The sequence below is a fragment of the Crocuta crocuta genome, unplaced genomic scaffold, assembly GCF_008692635.1.
Source record: "Crocuta crocuta isolate KB4526 unplaced genomic scaffold, BGI_CrCroc_1.0 scaffold154, whole genome shotgun sequence".
In the NCBI taxonomy this organism is placed as follows: domain Eukaryota; kingdom Metazoa; phylum Chordata; class Mammalia; order Carnivora; family Hyaenidae; genus Crocuta; species Crocuta crocuta.
In genome coordinates this window covers 6,730,174-6,747,579 of record NW_027530545.1, presented here as the reverse complement: position 1 = coordinate 6,747,579, position 17,406 = coordinate 6,730,174, and the positions used below count along the sequence as shown (strand labels likewise).

Genomic DNA, 17,406 nt, shown 5'->3' with positions numbered 1-17,406 from the left:
ACAACAATAACAACTCGGTGTATTCAGCCCTACCTCAATGAATTGTATCAGAATGTCTGGCAACAGGGTCTATATCATATTTTTATACTATATATATTTTAAAGACTCTAGTTGATTCTACTCTACAACCAGCACTGAGAACTATTACATTAGAACTTCTGCCTTAGGCACTCCGAGTCTAAACAATACCCGGCACATACTAGCCCACCCATAATATATTTTATTCTAATATTTTGTTCACCTTTTTTCCTTACCAGGCTCCCAGCAGACTAACTGGCACAGTTTAGGGACACAACAGTTGGGTACTCCTTTTCACTCTTCCTCTTGCTAGAAAGCTCCTGGAGAAAAGTAAAGCACGGTAGTATTTAGGATTTGAAATGTGCTTGGCAAAATATCCATATTGAGGGAAATTTAAGCTGAAATAAATGACTGTGCTCTTATTCATATGGATATATCAGTGTTCATTATCATATATAATTACATGAGATAATATTCAAACAATAATATTTTATCACTGCTAAGAGAAAACGCTGAGAGGCTCATTGGGAAAACTTTTGAATATGTTGATGAAATATGGCACAGAAATATAACACTGCCAGTATTAGACCCGGCTATATTATTTTAGGTTCAGAATGGGCACCTCAGAATAAAGAAATTGAATACACTAAAAGTTAAACAATTTTCTCTTATTTCTAAATATTAGAGTGTAGCTCACTTCAAAAGAATCTGTGTAGCCACTGGCTATTTATTTTCTGACTGGCTCATTTCATTTGGCCTTCTTAATAAACAATTTCTGCTTAGTCACTAAAAGTTTTTAACATGCTTTTGATCTAATTCTTTTGATGGGGTGGCAGAAAACTTGCTATCAAATGTCCTTTGGCAAAAATCCAGTTTCCAAAGAGGCTAAGAGGGAAAGGAGGTCTTCTAAGCCATTGCCCATGAGGGGAAATTACTTCACTCATTCACTCGGCAAATAGTTGTTGAGTCCTTGTCTAAATGAATGAAGGAAGGAATAGGGATCCTATGATCAATGAAGGAGTCCTCTGGGGTAATGCTTTCCAGAGAAAATGCTTTCTCATGGAAATGTCTGTGCCTTCCCCAAGTGAAAAATAACATTTTCTTTTTCATGTGAATAGATTTCTTTTATATGGAACTTTATTACGTTAGGGGTTCTCACTGAGGCTTGTAACCCTGCAATGGAGGACGGATGGGTTCTGAGCCAGTAAGTACAGGAGAGAGAGATGGTGAGGGTGGGCAGAAGAAGGAAGAAAATGAGGGCTATTTGAATCTTCTTCTTAGCCTCAGTCGGCTGAAAAACCACAAGTTATGGCTTGGGGTTTTGATGTTAGTTTAACTGATGTTTATTTTACCCCTTAATAAAATAAATGTTCGCTTCCTAAGTCTACTGTGTAATGTGGTGTCCCTCAAAGATGGTAGAGGGAAACACATGAATATATTTCATATGTCAGGGATCTCTGGCTTTTCCTTGCTACCTGGCTTAGGATATGTCACTGAAGGACCATTTTCAGATAAGCAGTGGCTGAGGTGAGCTTGGGTGGCTTTAGGGCAGCCCTTCTCCAAGTTACTGTGCATACAAATCATCCTGGATCAGGAAAAGTGCAGATTCCAGTTCAGCGGGATTGCAGTTATGACCTGAGAACCTGCACTGCTAACAAGCCCCCCGCCATGCCAATGTCCACCAAACATACGGAGAGCAGGACGAGCTTAGAGGCCCTCTGGCTGTTGGTAATAAGAGAAAGAGTTTGTATAAGATCTAAAATCTTTTCTCCTCCAAGAGGCTTTCCCAGACTCCTCAAAACCAAACTGCTTTATTTTCCAGACAAAATCCTCCCTCAGATTACTTGAAACAAAGGTCACATCTGAAATCCTTCATGTGTGTTTCTGGGTATCAAGAGATCTGATGTTTTTGCCAGTAAAAAGCTTCGGGGACTCCAACACAATTATCCTTACTTAAAAGCCATAACGTTAGTTAAAAGGACCTATTTTTGTGTTGAAAAATGTGTATGATTGTATCTTTTCTTCTATTTGTTCACGTCGGTCTTGTCCCTTAGATTATTAACTTTGGGGGATAGACTAGGTCCCTCTCAGAACCACAGAAACTACCAAACAGAGGGACAGGAAGACATCAAGGAGTCAGCCAGTTCGGGGTGTCCAGTCCTGGTACAGCCACCACTGCAGGGTAAGTGAGGTGGGTTTAGATGGAACAGGAACAACCATTTTATAATTTTTTATAGTTGCATATATTTATTAATATGTTTTAGAGAGCGCTGTAACTAGCGTATGTTGCTTAGGATTTCATAGATATTATTACGAGGAGAAATATACACTTACATAAATTTTCAAAGTGAATTGCTGTAAAGACATATATGGTATGAACATCATTACTGTAGCACATGCATATAGCAAAAACTGTGAGAGTTTTTTGCAAATAACTGAGGTTTGGACAATAGTGTTTAACCTACCACTAGAACTCACAACTGAGGAAACTGATGATCAGAAGTATCACTATGTCTCCGAGAATTTAAGACATCATGAATCATAGGATGTGTCCTAATTTCAAAGGGCCAAATGTGAGGAAATTTAAAGAGTAAATGAAGTATGGAAGGTCTTGCTCAAAGTCAAACATCTATCACTGAGTGTTGCTCAGGTTATTCTCTCTTCTAAGGGCATTTCTGCTCTAATAGCCATTAAAGTTTTGGCCTAAAGAATAGCGTTCTCATGGTGGAATTTCAGGTATTACCTGTGGCAGGTAAGTAGGTGAAATAGTTTCAGGTAGGAGCCCTGGTATGGTCCCCTGAAATCATCCTTGTAGAAGATGACCTCTCTCTCTGTCAGTGTCCTTCAGCCAAAGACCAAGAGGAACACATCTGTAGATGAACAGGTTGGGTTCTGTTACTTGTTTCAGTGAAGGAGAACTGGGGGAATCTCTCAGCAAGAGATATTAGAAAGGACTTATGAATAGGATTTGGCTTGCATTATTTGATTTTGAGGAGGGTCAAGGAAGTAGAGCCTTGCTCTGGATTAGATGCTGTGTGAAATCAAAGGTAATTCTGTGATTTGACATTTTAATAAGTCTTATCTAAAAGGTGAGAGGAATGAACAGAAGCTAAACTAGGGTTGGTAAGGAAGGAGCACTCACTCCTCATAGCCAGGGAAGGAGGATGTTGGGCCATCTTTGTGGTCTGGGCAACATTCATGTTTAGTCCATGTTCAGACATAATCACAGAGTATTCTGGTCTTTGTCTTGATCCATCATGGTCAGAGAATGGCCTTGTCTGCTTTTAGGGTTCTGTGAAACTGTTTATGTTTAACAAAAGAACAAGACCTAGCTGTGGGTGCCATAGCAACTCCTGGATTTCAAGGCTGCTTTTCTTCTCACATCTTCCTCTGTAGCTCTTTCCTGAGTCACCGTGCTCCACTTCCAGACAAGATGCCAGACACAAATTGTCAGCAAGTTAAGAGTTTTGTATTACGTTAACAAATTTAAGGTCCAATCTTGGACTCTGTGATGGCCAATGTCTTTGTTTAACTCTAAAAGAAATTGCCCTGCTGTTTTATGTCTTTGAGAGAATGTGATCTTCAGCCATCCATGACAATCAATACTCCACTTCAGCAAAGGCAGTATTGCACGTGCTCCTCGGGTACTCCTTCTCCAGTCACACACACACAAGCACGTACGATATATATACATATATATATGACAAAGAATAATAGCCCTGTGGAGAATTCTCGGGGATGTCTGTGCTTGGTCAATAGCATTTACTGATGGTGGTAGAAAGAGAAAACCATCTTGGGAGACAGAATTCTCGCAAGGCCTGCGATGCTAATGGCTACTGCCTCCTCAAGGCTACAGTCACTATCAACTAGGGGTAAGTAGAAGATCAAGGTAGATTTGTGATAGCCAGGGGCTGGAATATAAGGATTTGGTTTTGGGGTGATGAAAATATTCTGGAATTTGTGGGGATGGGTAAAAACACTGAAAACTACTGAATAGTACACTTTAAAGGGTGAACTTTATGGTATGTGAATTATATTTCAATTAAAAAAAAGTTACGGAAGTGAGGAGTAAGAGAAGTCAGATAATACTTCAGAGAGACTTCTCTTATTGACCACTGTTAGATTTGCTTTGTATTTTTGTCCCCTAATCTGTGGAGCTTTCCAGATAGTCAGAAATCTGATATTTGATATGATCAAGTCACTCAGTAACAGAGTTGCTGTTAGTAATCATAACTTTCGTCTCCAAAGGTAACTAGGTGAATTGGTAATGGTGGTTAAACAAGTCCCCACACACTAAAGAAATGTAAACTTTCTCTTTGGAATAGTTTCAGCGGACCCAGGGGAGGAGGGACTATTCTGCACTTGCAATAGGAAGCTTCATTTTTAAGAAGTCAATTGTGTTTTTGGAGAGAATTTATACTTGTCTTTTTAAATATTTCATCACCAATTCCAACAAAAGCCTATATCAGAAACACTTATACCAGTTGTTTCTAAGAGGATTTCTCTAAAAGCTAATAGCCAATTAAGAGTGAGAGTGACAGGGGCCCCTGGGTGGCTCAGTTAGTTAAGAATCTGACTTCAGCTCAGGTCATGAAATCACGGTTCATGAGTTCAGGCCCCATGTTGGGCTGTCTGCTCTCAGCACAGAGCCCAGTTTGGATCCTCTGTCCCCCCGGCCCCTCCTCTGCTCATGTTCTCTTTGTCTCTCTCTCTCTCAAAAATAAATAAAACATTTTAAAAATATGGACAAATTTAAAAGTATTATGGGGCACCTGGTTGGCTCAGTTGGTGACGCTTCCAACTCTTGGTTTTGGTTCAGGTCATAATATCATAGTTTGTGAGTTCAAGCCCTGCATCAGTGCGGAGACTGCTTGGGTTTCTCTCTCCTCTCTCTCTGCCCCTCCCCCCCCCTTTGCATGCTCTGTCTCTGTCTCTGTCTGTCTGTCTGTCTGTCTGTCTCTCAGAATAAATAAATTAAAAAAAAAAGAATGATAAAGGTATTAGAAAGCATGTCACCCTGCACAGGTTTACAGAATGTACAAGGATGCTCATCATAAAATTTATTCACTCATTTGCTTGCATGCCAGGAATTCTGCCAGGCACTGGGTGATGCAAGGATAGAGTGGGCTCATAGCCTGCCATCAAACAACTTCAAGTGCATTGGCACAAACCGAGCATGCTTCTGTATCACCAGGGTACATGGGCTAGGCTGCATTTTTTTTAAGGTATTGTCTACTTAGGGTGATTCCATAATAGTGGAAATTAAGACACCAGAACTTGAACAAAAAATACAAAGGATATCTTTCTTCCTCACCTAAAAAAAAAAAAGATGAGAAGAACCCCATCTTTCCTGGGGACCCTTCTGAATCCAGGGGTGCCTAGGTGGGATTTGTGTCTAGACAGAGCAAAAGGGCAGCCGTCAGGGCTGTACCATCCCAAGCCTTGCTCGCATTTTCTTTGCATTATATTGGGTAGTTTTCTCATGTAGCCAAGAGCTCCAAATAATTGCAGCCTTCCAAACATATTTTACTATGAGCACTCTTTTTTGAAAGAAATAAAATCATAAACTTCTGCATGATAGTGGTTTAAGTAGCTATTACTGAGAAAACGCATAATGATAAATTAATGCAATAACACTTTCAAAGGATTTTGCATTTGAACAATCCCAGTAGCATCTATGTACATTTGAAACAGAAAATACTGTCAAGTCAATTTACTCACAATTCTTCTTAACCATCAGATTTCCAGAGATTTGAAAGTTCTGTGACACTCTGTGTTGATGAAAATGTGGCCCAACTTCTACCCTGTGGGTGGGATAGAAAATTCAGATAGCCTTTTTGGAAAGCGATTGGGCAATATCTATCAAAAACGCACCCAACTTTGAATCCACAAATCCATTCCTATCAAATTACCCTACACAGATTTACAAAATGCACAGTGATGTTCATCACAACTTTCCTTAGAAGAGTTTGAAATCTGGAAATAACAAACATATCCTAATTAGGACTTGCTAACCAGTCATATAATGGAATACTTTACAGTCATTAAAAAGAAGGAGGTCTGTGACAGTAAGTAACAATTCAAGATATAGAACAGCATGTATGAAGAAGATTTCATTGATATAAAGGGCTATATATGTATATGCATTATATTGAGTATGTCATGATATAAAAAGGCTATAGAAGTATATTACATATACATATATGCGTGCAACAGGAACAAAATATAGTTGTTTACCCTTACACCAGGATTCCTCAAGTTCAAGTAATATGTGGATTCCTTAAAGGGAAATCGTTCTTTGGATATTCACTATTAACATTTTTAACCCTAATTTTTACTTACAATAGGTGCAAGTATGGAAACCAGTATACTTTTGGTGCTTTTCGCATCAACTAGGGGATCGTATAACCTTATAGCATTAGTATAAACCCAAAGGCAATTTATAAATTAAATGCCAAAAAAAATCTATATAATTAAACTCAAACTTAGAGATGTTGTTGTTGTGCTGAGGTGAGATCTCTGATGAAATATAATTGTAGAAAGAGATACCTCAGGTACAAGTCTAAATTAAATCTTTTTGCATTTGACTTTGATAATACTCTTTGTATTGCTATTATGCTGTAAAAATATAAAAAACTTCATGTCTGTGTTTGAAATTCAAGATTCTCAGACCACATTTTACCAAAACTCCAAAACTATGGATCAGTTTTAATGATATGACATTTGATAACTAATTTTTCTTTGTAAAACTTTTTATTGAAATATAATTACTATACAGTGTTCTATTAGTTTCAGATATACAACCTAATGATTCAACAATTCTATATATTACTCAGTGTCCACCACAATAAGTGTAGTCACCATCTGTCACCAAATAACATTGTCACAATCCTATTCACTATATTCCCTGTGCTACTCTTTCCACCTCCATGACTTATTTATTGTGTAACTGAAAGTTTGTGCCTCCTAATCCCCTTTATCTATTTCACCCATCCCCCAACCCACCTCCCTTCTGGCAGCCACCAGTTTATTCTCTGTATTTAAGTCTGGTTTTTGGTTTGTCTCTTTTTTCTTTGTTCATTCTCTCGTTTCTTAAATTTCACATATAGGTAAAATCATATGGCATTTGTCTTTCTGTGTCTGACTTATTTCACTTAGCATTATTCCCTCTGGGTCCATCCATGTTGTTGCAAATGGCAAGATTTCATTCTTTGTTATGGCTGAGTAATATTCTGGTTTATATATATATATACCACAACTTCTTTATCCATTCAACTATTGATAGACAATTGGGTGGCATCCATATCTTGGCTATTGTAAATAATGCTACAATAAACACAGGGGTGTGTATATCTTTTCAAATTAGTGCTTTCATTTTGTTTGGGTAATTCCATTACTGGGTCATATGGTATTTCTATTTTTAATTTTTTAAGGAAACTGCATACTATTTTCCACAGTGGTTGCACTAACTTGCATTCCCACCAGCAGTGCACCCAAGTTCTTTTTTCTCCACACTCTCATTAACATGTGTTATTTCTTGTCAACACTTGACAACTCTTAACTGATTTATTCCCTTAAAAGTGAGGTTATTATTATAACTTTTTAAAAAGCATCAAATATTTGGGGGAACAAGAAAATAATATCTGACTCTGCTCTGTTTTTTAAATTAATTTATTTCTTTTGAGAGAGACAGGGACAGCGTGAGTTGGGAAGGGGTAAAGAGAGAAAGAGAAAGAGAACCCCAAACAGGCTCTACACTGTCAGCGTGGAGCCCAATGCAGGGCTCCAACTCACAAACTGTGAGATCATGACCTGAGCCAAGCCAAGAGTTAAACACGTAACCTACTGAGCTACCCAGGTGCCCTTGCTCTATATTTTATAGATAGTTTTTAAAATACAGTTTCAACACAGATTTCACAAAGTTGGGAAAGAAAGTGATAAAAACCGGAAATAAGTCTTTTATATCATTTAGAAAACTACCCCAATTCAAGATTTCTTATCCTCTTTGCTATCTGTCTGCAAGTGAAATGTTGAAATGATTACCAGTACAATGTCCAATGGCTTTCAGGTAGCCCAAATACACCATCTCCGTGTTAAGTTTGCTTTTGGTCTTTTTTTTTCATCACTCTTCATTAATTAGTACATTACTGTTTTGGGTAAAACAGGTGATGGGAATAAGGAGTACACTTGTGATGAGCACCAGGTGTTGTATGAAAGTGTTGAATCACTATATTGGACACTTGAAACTGATATTACACTGTATGTTAACTAACTGAAATTTAAAGAAAAACGTTCAAAGAGTAGCACATTAGTTTATTTTATGTTAATTTTATTGACACATATAATCATTTTAATTATGTTAATTTTTCAGGCTTTCACCTAGAATTTTCAGTTTATTAAATAATTTTTTAAACTTATGCCTTCGTATATGAAAATGTCACTCAAGTGCAAATTATAATAGCCAAAGGGAAGTTTTATCTTGATAAGTAGAAAAGAATTCATCATATAGGTGACAGTTACCATCTTTGACTTTGGGACCTGCAACCCTATGGCAGTGAGGCATATGCTCTAACTCATAAAATGTTAAAAATCCGGAAAGAATGGTCACAATGTTTATAACATGAGTGGTATGATTTTGAGTTATTTATTACTTTTCTTCCCCTTTTGTGTATTCTTGGAATATTTTTAAATGATTATGATTATTTATCTAAGCTTAAAAGTAAATGATAAAGGTGATTTTGTTGTGGAAAACATCAAAAAGGTAATACGCTATCACTTGGCTCCTAAAGATTATAAACACAAATGAAAACAAAGATGATAAAAGCGAGATTTAGATTTATGTTGCATGTGATCATCTTCGAGAATCTAGGTGATGGTGTTTTCATATTTAATTGCTAAGATGACTATCCAAATGAATGAATACAATGACAAATAATTTTATGTAAAGAACAAACAGGCCTCAGAAAACATGTGCAGAATCCCTAGGGGTCCTTAGACCTGGTTGAAGAAATACTTTATATTCTTCTGTGTTGTCTCAATTTTTAAAAAATTTTTAAATGTTGATTTATTTTTGAGATAGAGACAGAGCATGAATAGGGGAGGGGCAGCGAAAGAGAGGGAGACACAGAATCCAAAGCAGGCTCCAGGCTCTGAGCTGTCAGCACAAAGCCCGATGTGGGTCTTGAACTCACAAACTGTGAGATCATGACCTGAACTGAAGTTAGACACTTAACTGACTGAACCACCCAGGCGCCCTACCTAAAGTTTTTTAATGAGCAAGATAAAAACGAAGTGGTGCCATCTTACAGTCATGTACCTTCTTACCACCCCACCCTATGCTCCCTGTTTCCTTTTCAAGGTTTTCCTTTTCAGGGTTTGCCTGTGAGAGATGCTCTTGTCTCACAGGTAGGAGCTTTGGTACCCTGAAAGAACTGATGCAAAAATGGCCAGCGATGGAGGCTAACCATGGCAGAAAAGACTCACAGACCAAAGATTTGGTGCCAGAGTCCAGGCTGAGACTAGGGAGCAGGGAGGGGGGAAGGAGAGACTTCATAGTTTTAAAGCCTAAAACCACACACAGTGGCTCCACACTATGAAAGCAAAGTCTTGAGTGCTACTAACTGGCTGTTGAAGTCTAGGTTGTGATCGAGGGAGCCCTGGACCCCTGGGGAGCTCTGCTGCACTGTGGGTGCTCACCTGGGGATTACAGGGCTAGCACTTCCACTGCATGAGTAATATGCAGACTTCAGCCTGAAGTTTTGGAGCCTAGCCTACTTTGTGGGCTAGATGGCTCGATTAGTATTAGTCAGCATCAAGAAGCTGGTTTTAACCACCCGCTTCACAACGAGACTCAGAAAGTTTGAGGAAATCTTTAAAAATTGGCTAGTCTATTTATTAAGTGGGGTAGAATGAGGCTTACAGAGATTCATGTTTGCCCAGTGGATCGGTTGGAATTAGAATCCAATTCTCTTGACTTATCCCAGAGCTCTTTGCAATTACAGCACATTGCAAATTCATCTTCCGTGAGAAAACCACCTTTCCCCTTCCTGAAAAACCAAGAGCACACAAAGGGTCCACCTTCAGCAGGAGAGGTAGGTTACACATGCTGAACCAGAGTTTTGTCAAATAGTTGCCTTTTATAAACTTCTCCCTCTACTCCCTCTTTGAGGCTGGGATCCCCAGAAGACAACTCTGTGACTTGGATTTGTATGGCCCCCGCTGTTAAGAAATGCTCCAGGACAGTGGCGCCTGAGTGGCTCAGTCGGTTAAGCGTCCGACTTCGGCTCAGGTCATGATCTCACAGTTTTGTGGGTTCGAGCCCCGCGTCGGGCTCTGTGCTGACAGCCAGCTCAGAGCCTGGAGCCTGTTTCAGATTCTGTGTCTCCCTCTCTCTGATCCTCCCCTGTTCATGCTGTCTCTCTCTCTCTCTCTCTCTCTCAGAAATAAATAAAATATTTTTTTAAAAAATGCTCCAGGACAGAGAAGGGAGAGAAACCACACGAGAGAGTGTCATTCTGGCTAAGTCTGAAGGGCGAGAACGTCTGCCTGATCCCACAGGGCACCCCTGGAATGACAGTGGCCCTTCACAGTTTTGTCCTCATGACTTGAGGCAAGATAATTAGCATTCCACACCCTTGCATTTTGGCCAAGGGCCTGCTTGGAAGAGCTGAAACGCCTGGGTGCCTCCAGCTCCTGCGCAGGCCGGCAAACCCGCTCCAGAAGCACAAAGGCAAGTACCTGCAGAAAGCTGCAGGTGCGGGCCACCGGAACCCACAGATACCAGAGGAGGCCCACACAAGACAGGACAGGGCATCCCAAGGGATGTGGGGAGCAGCCGCGGTGTCCCCTAAACCCCCAAATTACCATACTCCAATCCTGTCAGATAGTTTCCCTATTTCTTCCACAAACCAAATTAAACGGATGGACAGACTTGAAAAAAATGATCATAAAAGTGACTCCCTCTAGATCAGGGTCAGTAACCTTTTTCCAAAAAGGTAGTAAATACTTTAGGCTTTATGGGCCATAAAATGTCTGTCGCACCTGCTCAACTCTTGCAAAAGCAGCCACAGACAATACCTGAACAGGTTGGGCTCCGTTCCAATACTACCTGACGGACACTGAAATTCAATTTTCACATGTCATGAAATATTCTTTTGATTTTTTTCCAAACATTTAAAAATGTAAAAGTCATACTTAGTTTGCTATCCATACAAACAGCAGGCAGGGAGTCAGAGGTGGCTTGTGAACCACAGCTTGCCAACCTCCACTCTAGATCAGTGGCTTTCAACCTCTTTTGACAGTAAGAAAGGCATTTAATATTATATTATAGACTACAAATACAGAAACCTACATACACATATGTGATTAAAACTCAAATTTCACTTTCTTTTCTGGGATATATATCTGTTTATATATACACACATACACATGCCACTTATATATACATCTATACGTGCTCACACACAGAGTGTAACACAGTGTTGCATAAGTGTCCAACTGAATTGTTTTTTTCAACTTACCAATAGGTCACACCACCTCCAGTCTGAAAAACTCTGCTCTAGATCAATCAAAGCCTGTGCTCTAGGGAGTACTGATCGCAAAGTCACAGTGGCTGTTTTGCATTCATCAGCACTGACATTACTTGGAATTTGCCAGTAAATAACATAAAGACCAAAANGGACAGGATCACCTGCCTCAACCTGCCTGGCACCATGTATTTCAGGAAATTTCAGATGGATCAAATGTAGGAAGCATGAATTTCATTTGAACTGAGCAGAATTCAGAGCAAAGAGAGAATTTGAAGTACTGCAAGCCACAGCTCGTAGCCTCAAGTTTGTAGGTTCAAAGGAGATGCTGGGCCAACTGCATTAGAGCCATGCTGGTCACAAACGGAGATGTATGAGAAACGTGACAATGTCAAATAGTGACCTCCTGGTGTAACTCAGCTAAATTTTGAAGACAGACCAGCCCTTGGCTTCAAAAAACAAAACAAAATCCACAGAAACACAAAAGGGTTCACTGTGCTTAGAGGACAAAAGATCCAACGCTTGGTACTTTAATCAAGGCTAGCCTCACACTCTTGACCTTGCAGTTCAAGGGTCCTGACTGGGCCCGGAAAACAAGGACTAGGCGAAACTCACCTTTGTCATTTCCCATTGTCCATTTGCCTCTTGTCACTCTCCTCTGGCCTTCCTGTCTTGCCTTCCTATCCAGATTCAAAGGTGGGATGAGGGAGGTGGGAGACAGAAACTTGACATCTTATTAAAAGGGTTAATCTTGGGGCACCTGGGTGGTCTCGTTGGTTGAGCATCCAAATCTTGATTTTGACACAGGTCATGATCCCAGGGTCATGAGGTCGAGCCCCGTGTCAGGCTTCACACATGGAACCTGCTTGGGAGTCTCTCTCTTCCTCTCTCTCTCTGCCCCTCCTTTGCTCGCTCTCTCTCGCTCTCTCTCTCTCTCTCTCTCTCAAAAAAGCTTATTCCTATTTCCTACTTTCAGCATTCTCCCCTTCACTTCCTATTTCCCCTAATGCAAGTGAATAATTAGGATCTTGCGACTCTTTCCTTCCCCAGCTGCAGCTCAGTTCAGTTTAGAAAACACCTATTGTGCACTTTGCCTGAGCTAGAGCCTGGGGACACAGCAGTTAATGAAATAGGAATCTGCTCTTAAGGTACAAGGAATAGCTCTAGGCTCCCAGTTCAATGAGGTGAGACACGCAGAAGTTCTTTGTTAGCCATGGAGTTATTGATAATTGTGGTAATGTTAGCAATTAATCATTCCCCATGGGCATAGCTATCCTCCATATGGCAGGATTATGATCCCCTAGCAGAAGCCCCTTACTTCCAAAGCCCCAGCTCTTTTCTCTTTAGGTAGAAAAAGATAAAAAGAAATCTAAACAATTGTAGGAGAGTAAAAAACAAACAAACAAACTTGTACTGGTGATAAGGACATATAAAGCAACACTCAAAAAAATAAAATAAAACAAAAAGCATTCTAGGATATCCTAGATGGCAGATTCTAAGAAATTTTATTTTCTTCTCTAAAGTGATTCTTTAAAATACCTTAGGGGCTTCTGGGTGGCTCAGTTGGTTAAATGTTGAACTCCTGATTTTGGCTCAGGTCATGATCCCAGGGTCATGGACTTGAGCCCTGAGTTGGGCTGCGTACTGAGCGTAGTGCCTGCTTGAGATTCTCTTTCTTTTTCTGTCTGCCTCTCCCCAGCTCATGTGCTCTCTCTCTAAAACAAATAACCAACCTTAAAAATATGCCATAATGTACACATACTGTGTTTTGAATTTTCAAGATATTCACTAATTTTTATAAATAGTGATTAATATTGCTGATTTTAAAAGATTCAAAGATATGTATTTTTTTTAATTTAAATAATGATAATAGGAAGTAAAATTTCCTCCAGATCTCATTTTACCCTTTCCCCAACAACTATTTACATTTCAGCATATGTTTCTCCAGTCTTTATTTTACAGATTGACATGCTTACATATGTACATTTTGGATAAAAATGGGATCTATTTTCTATATGATGTTTATAAATTTATATATAAGCTCTATAAGAATAAATTTAGTGTAACATTTTTAAAGGTTAAAGCTATTATATATTTTTATATTATATATATATTTGTGATAACCTTTTAACTTTACAATATATTATGGCATCTTTCCATATAAACCTTCCTTATTCTAGCAATATCTTAATATTTTATTGTATGGCTATACAGTTAAATGGTTTTTTGCTCTTAACAAGGCTTGAGCTATCAGCTTTAAGCATTTGTTCATATGTATACATATATATGTGCTAATCTAAGCATAGGATAGATTCTTGGAAGCGAAGTTATTTATTCAGAGTATGAACACAATATGCCAAGTTACGCTTCCTCCAAAAGGATATAACAGTTTCTCTACAAGCATGAAGCACTGTGTATGTTATAGATTTTTTAGTCTTTGCCAATCCAATGATGGGAAAATGAATCCTGACTGTTATTTTCATTCACATATTCAACACTGTTGTGAGTTTGATCATCTATTCTCATGTTTATTAGCCACTTGCTTTGTTTCTTATTTTTTTTTGAGATATAATTCACATACCATAAAATTCACCGTTTTTTTAAATGTTTTTTATTTATTTCTAGGAGAGAGAGAGAGAGACAGCGTGAGCAGGGGAGGGTCAGAGAGAGAGGGAGTCACAGACTGAAACAGGCTCCAGGCTCTGAGCTGGCAGTCAGCACAGAGCCCGACGTGGGGCTCGAACCCACGAACCGGGAGAGCATGACCTAAGCGAAAGTCGGATGCTTAACCGACTAAGCCACCCAGGTGCCCCAAAATTCACTATTTTAAAGTATACAACTCAGTGGTTTTTAGTACATTGGCAAGATTGTATAACCCCACCTCTACCTACTTCCAAGACATTTTTACCACTCCTAAAGGAGACCTCGTGCCCATTAGCAGTTATACCCATTCTCCTTGCCCCAGTCCCAGCAGAAGCCTCTTACTTCCAAAGTCCCAGCTCACTAATCACCAATCTACTTCCTGTCTCTATGGCTTTCCCTATTCTGGACATTTCCTGGAAATGGAATCAAGTAATTTGTGACTTATGGTGACTGGATTCTTTGACTTAAAATAATGTTTTAAAGGTCCATCCATGTTGTAGCATGTATCATTACTTCATTTTATGGCTGAATAATATTCCACTATGTAGACAGACCACATTTTGGTTTATCCATTCACCAGTTGATGGACATTTGGGTTGTTTCCACTTTTTGCCTATTGTGAATATTATTTGTTTTTTATTTTAGAGAGAGAACATGCAAGTGGTGGAGAGGGGCAGAGAGAGAGAGAGAATTTTAAGCAGGCTCTCTGCTCAGAGCCTGATGCAGGATTCAATCCCACCACCCTGTGATCATGACCTGAGCTGAAATCAAGAGTCACTTGCTCAACTGATTGAGCCTTCCAGGAGTACAGTGAATATCATTGTTATAAACATTCCTGTGCAAATTTTTGTATGATGTGTATTTCCAGTTCTTATAAGTATATACCTAGAAAAAGAGTTGCTGTGTTAACTGGGAACACAATGTTTTAACTTTTTTAGAAACTGCCAAACTATGCCTTATTGATGGCTGTACCATTTGCATTCCCATCAGCAATGTATGAGAGTTCCAGTCCTGTATATCTTTACCAGTATTTGTTATTTTCCTTTCTAAAATCAATGATAACTATTATAATACATATGAAGTCGTACTTCATCATGGTTTTGATTTGCATATCCCAATGATTACTGAGGTTGAATAGATTTTCATGTGGTTATTGACCATTTGCATACCTTCTTTGAAGAAATATCTATTCACATCCTTTGCCCATTTTTAACTTTTTTTATTTGCCCATTAAAAAGTGTTTAAATTTTGGGGCCTTGGGTGGCTCAGTCAGTTAACTATCTGACTCTTGATTTTGGCTTAGGTCATGATCTCATCCTTCTTAGGTTTGAGCCCCACGTCAGGCTCTGTTCTGACAGCATGGAGCCTGCTTGAGATTCTCTTTCTCCCTTTCTCTCTGCCATGTGCATGGGCACTCTTTCAAAAATAAATAAACTTGGGGCACCAAGTTTATTTGGGTGGCTCAGTTGGTTGAGTATCTGAAATTGGCTCAGGTCATGTTCTCATGGTTTGTGAGTTCAAGCTCCATGTGGGCTCTGTGTTAACAGCTTGCCTGGAGTCTGCTTCAGATTCTGTCTCCTTCTTTCTCTATACCACCCCCACTTGTAGTCTCAAAAATAAATAAATGTAAAAAAAATTAAAAATAAAAACTTAAAAAAATAATAAAAAGTATTTAACTTTTAATTATTGGGTTGTAAGTGTTCTTCACATATTCTGAATAATAGTCCCTTAGATCATGCTCTCATCCTTCTTGGGATTGAGCCCCACGTCAGGCTCTGTGCTGACGGCATGGAGCGTGCTTGGGATTCTCTCTCACTCTCTCTCTCTCTCTGTTCATGTGCATGGGCAATCTCTCAAAAATAAATAAACTTAAATAAATAAATAATAAAAAGAGTGTAACTTTTAATTATTGAGTTGTAAGGGTTCTTTATATATTCTGAATAATAGTCCCTTACCAGATATATGATTAACAAATATTTTTCTCTCATCTGTGACTTGTCTCTTCACTTTCTTGACAGTGTCCTTTGGATGCACAGAGGTTTTTAATTTTGAAAGTCCTATTTATTTTTTCTTTGGCTGTGGTGCTTTTGACATTATATCTAAGAAACCCAACTTTGCCCAGTCCAAGTTCACAATGATTTATACTTAGGTTTTCTCCCAAGAGTTTTATAGTTATAGCTCTTACACTGAGAGCTTTGATCCATTTTGAGATAGCATTTATATATGTCATGAGATAGGGATCCAAATTCATTTTTCCATATGTCAATATCCAGTTATCCCAGCATCCACTTTCCCTTTTTTAATCCTACAGATTTTCTATTCATATATTTTCCCAATTTTTTATTGGGCTGTTTGGGGTATTTTTAAAAATAGATTTGCAAGGGTCTTCTATATAATAAGAAAACTAGTCCCTTGCCATATGAATTATAAGTATTCTTTCTCAATTTATGATTATCTGTTCAATTTGCTTATGGTAGGTTGGTTTGTTGGTTGTTTTCTTTTCACATTTCTGTGCTTTATAGCCATGTAGGTATTTTAAATTTTTGGTCATCAAATGTATTAGTATCACCTTAGTGTCTTCGGTCTCTGTGTCGAGCTTTCTATTATGGCATCTCTTCTGAAGTGGTAGCAAAGTGTTGAAGTGATAGAGGTGAACATCATGAGGTGTCTGTGATAACTGAAACCAGAGGAATAAATGAGTTCTCTGGAAGCGAGTATGCAGAGACAGACAGAGGAGGTCCAAGTACTGTGTCTTTGGGAATATCTATAACAGAGATTGAGGAAGAAGATAAGAAAACAGAAAATCCAGGAGAAATAGATGAGTGTGGAGGCGGGGAAAAGAGGTGATGTGGGTCACTAACAAACAGAGGCAAGAGTGGCAAGCAGGGCATTCTGGAGACTGCCAGCTTCAGCAGGAGTTCAGGAGTGCAGCTCTCTGGGCTGTGGGACATCGGATGGCGAGGTACGCAGCACCGGTGTACAGGGAGAGAGAGGAGACCACTTGTTTAGCACGTATGGTGGTGAAAAGATAGACAAAAATAGAGGGGGACCAAAGGATCTAATGAAGGTTTATTTTCTTTCTAAAAACAGAAAATTGGGGGAATCTTGCCATGACTTAAGGTTAAGAACCAGGAGACTTTTGCTGATAAGAGTGAGGATTTAGGAAGCTTAGTTAATTCCCCTGCTGCTGCCATTTTATGTCCTAAGAAATTTTGAAAGT

At 39.0% G+C, this 17,406-nt stretch overlaps 1 long non-coding RNA gene across 3 annotated transcripts in view; it reads left to right on the top strand.

Annotated features, from left to right (window-relative positions):
• Positions 1–17,406, top strand: part of LOC144234495 (uncharacterized) — a 38,969-nt gene that overhangs the window by 12,274 nt on the left and 9,289 nt on the right. For all 3 annotated transcript variants that reach the window (XR_013335977.1, XR_013335976.1, XR_013335975.1), the window contains exon 3: positions 2,073–2,200. This is a non-coding gene — a long non-coding RNA (uncharacterized LOC144234495). The remainder of the gene's footprint in view (positions 1–2,072; positions 2,201–17,406) is intronic.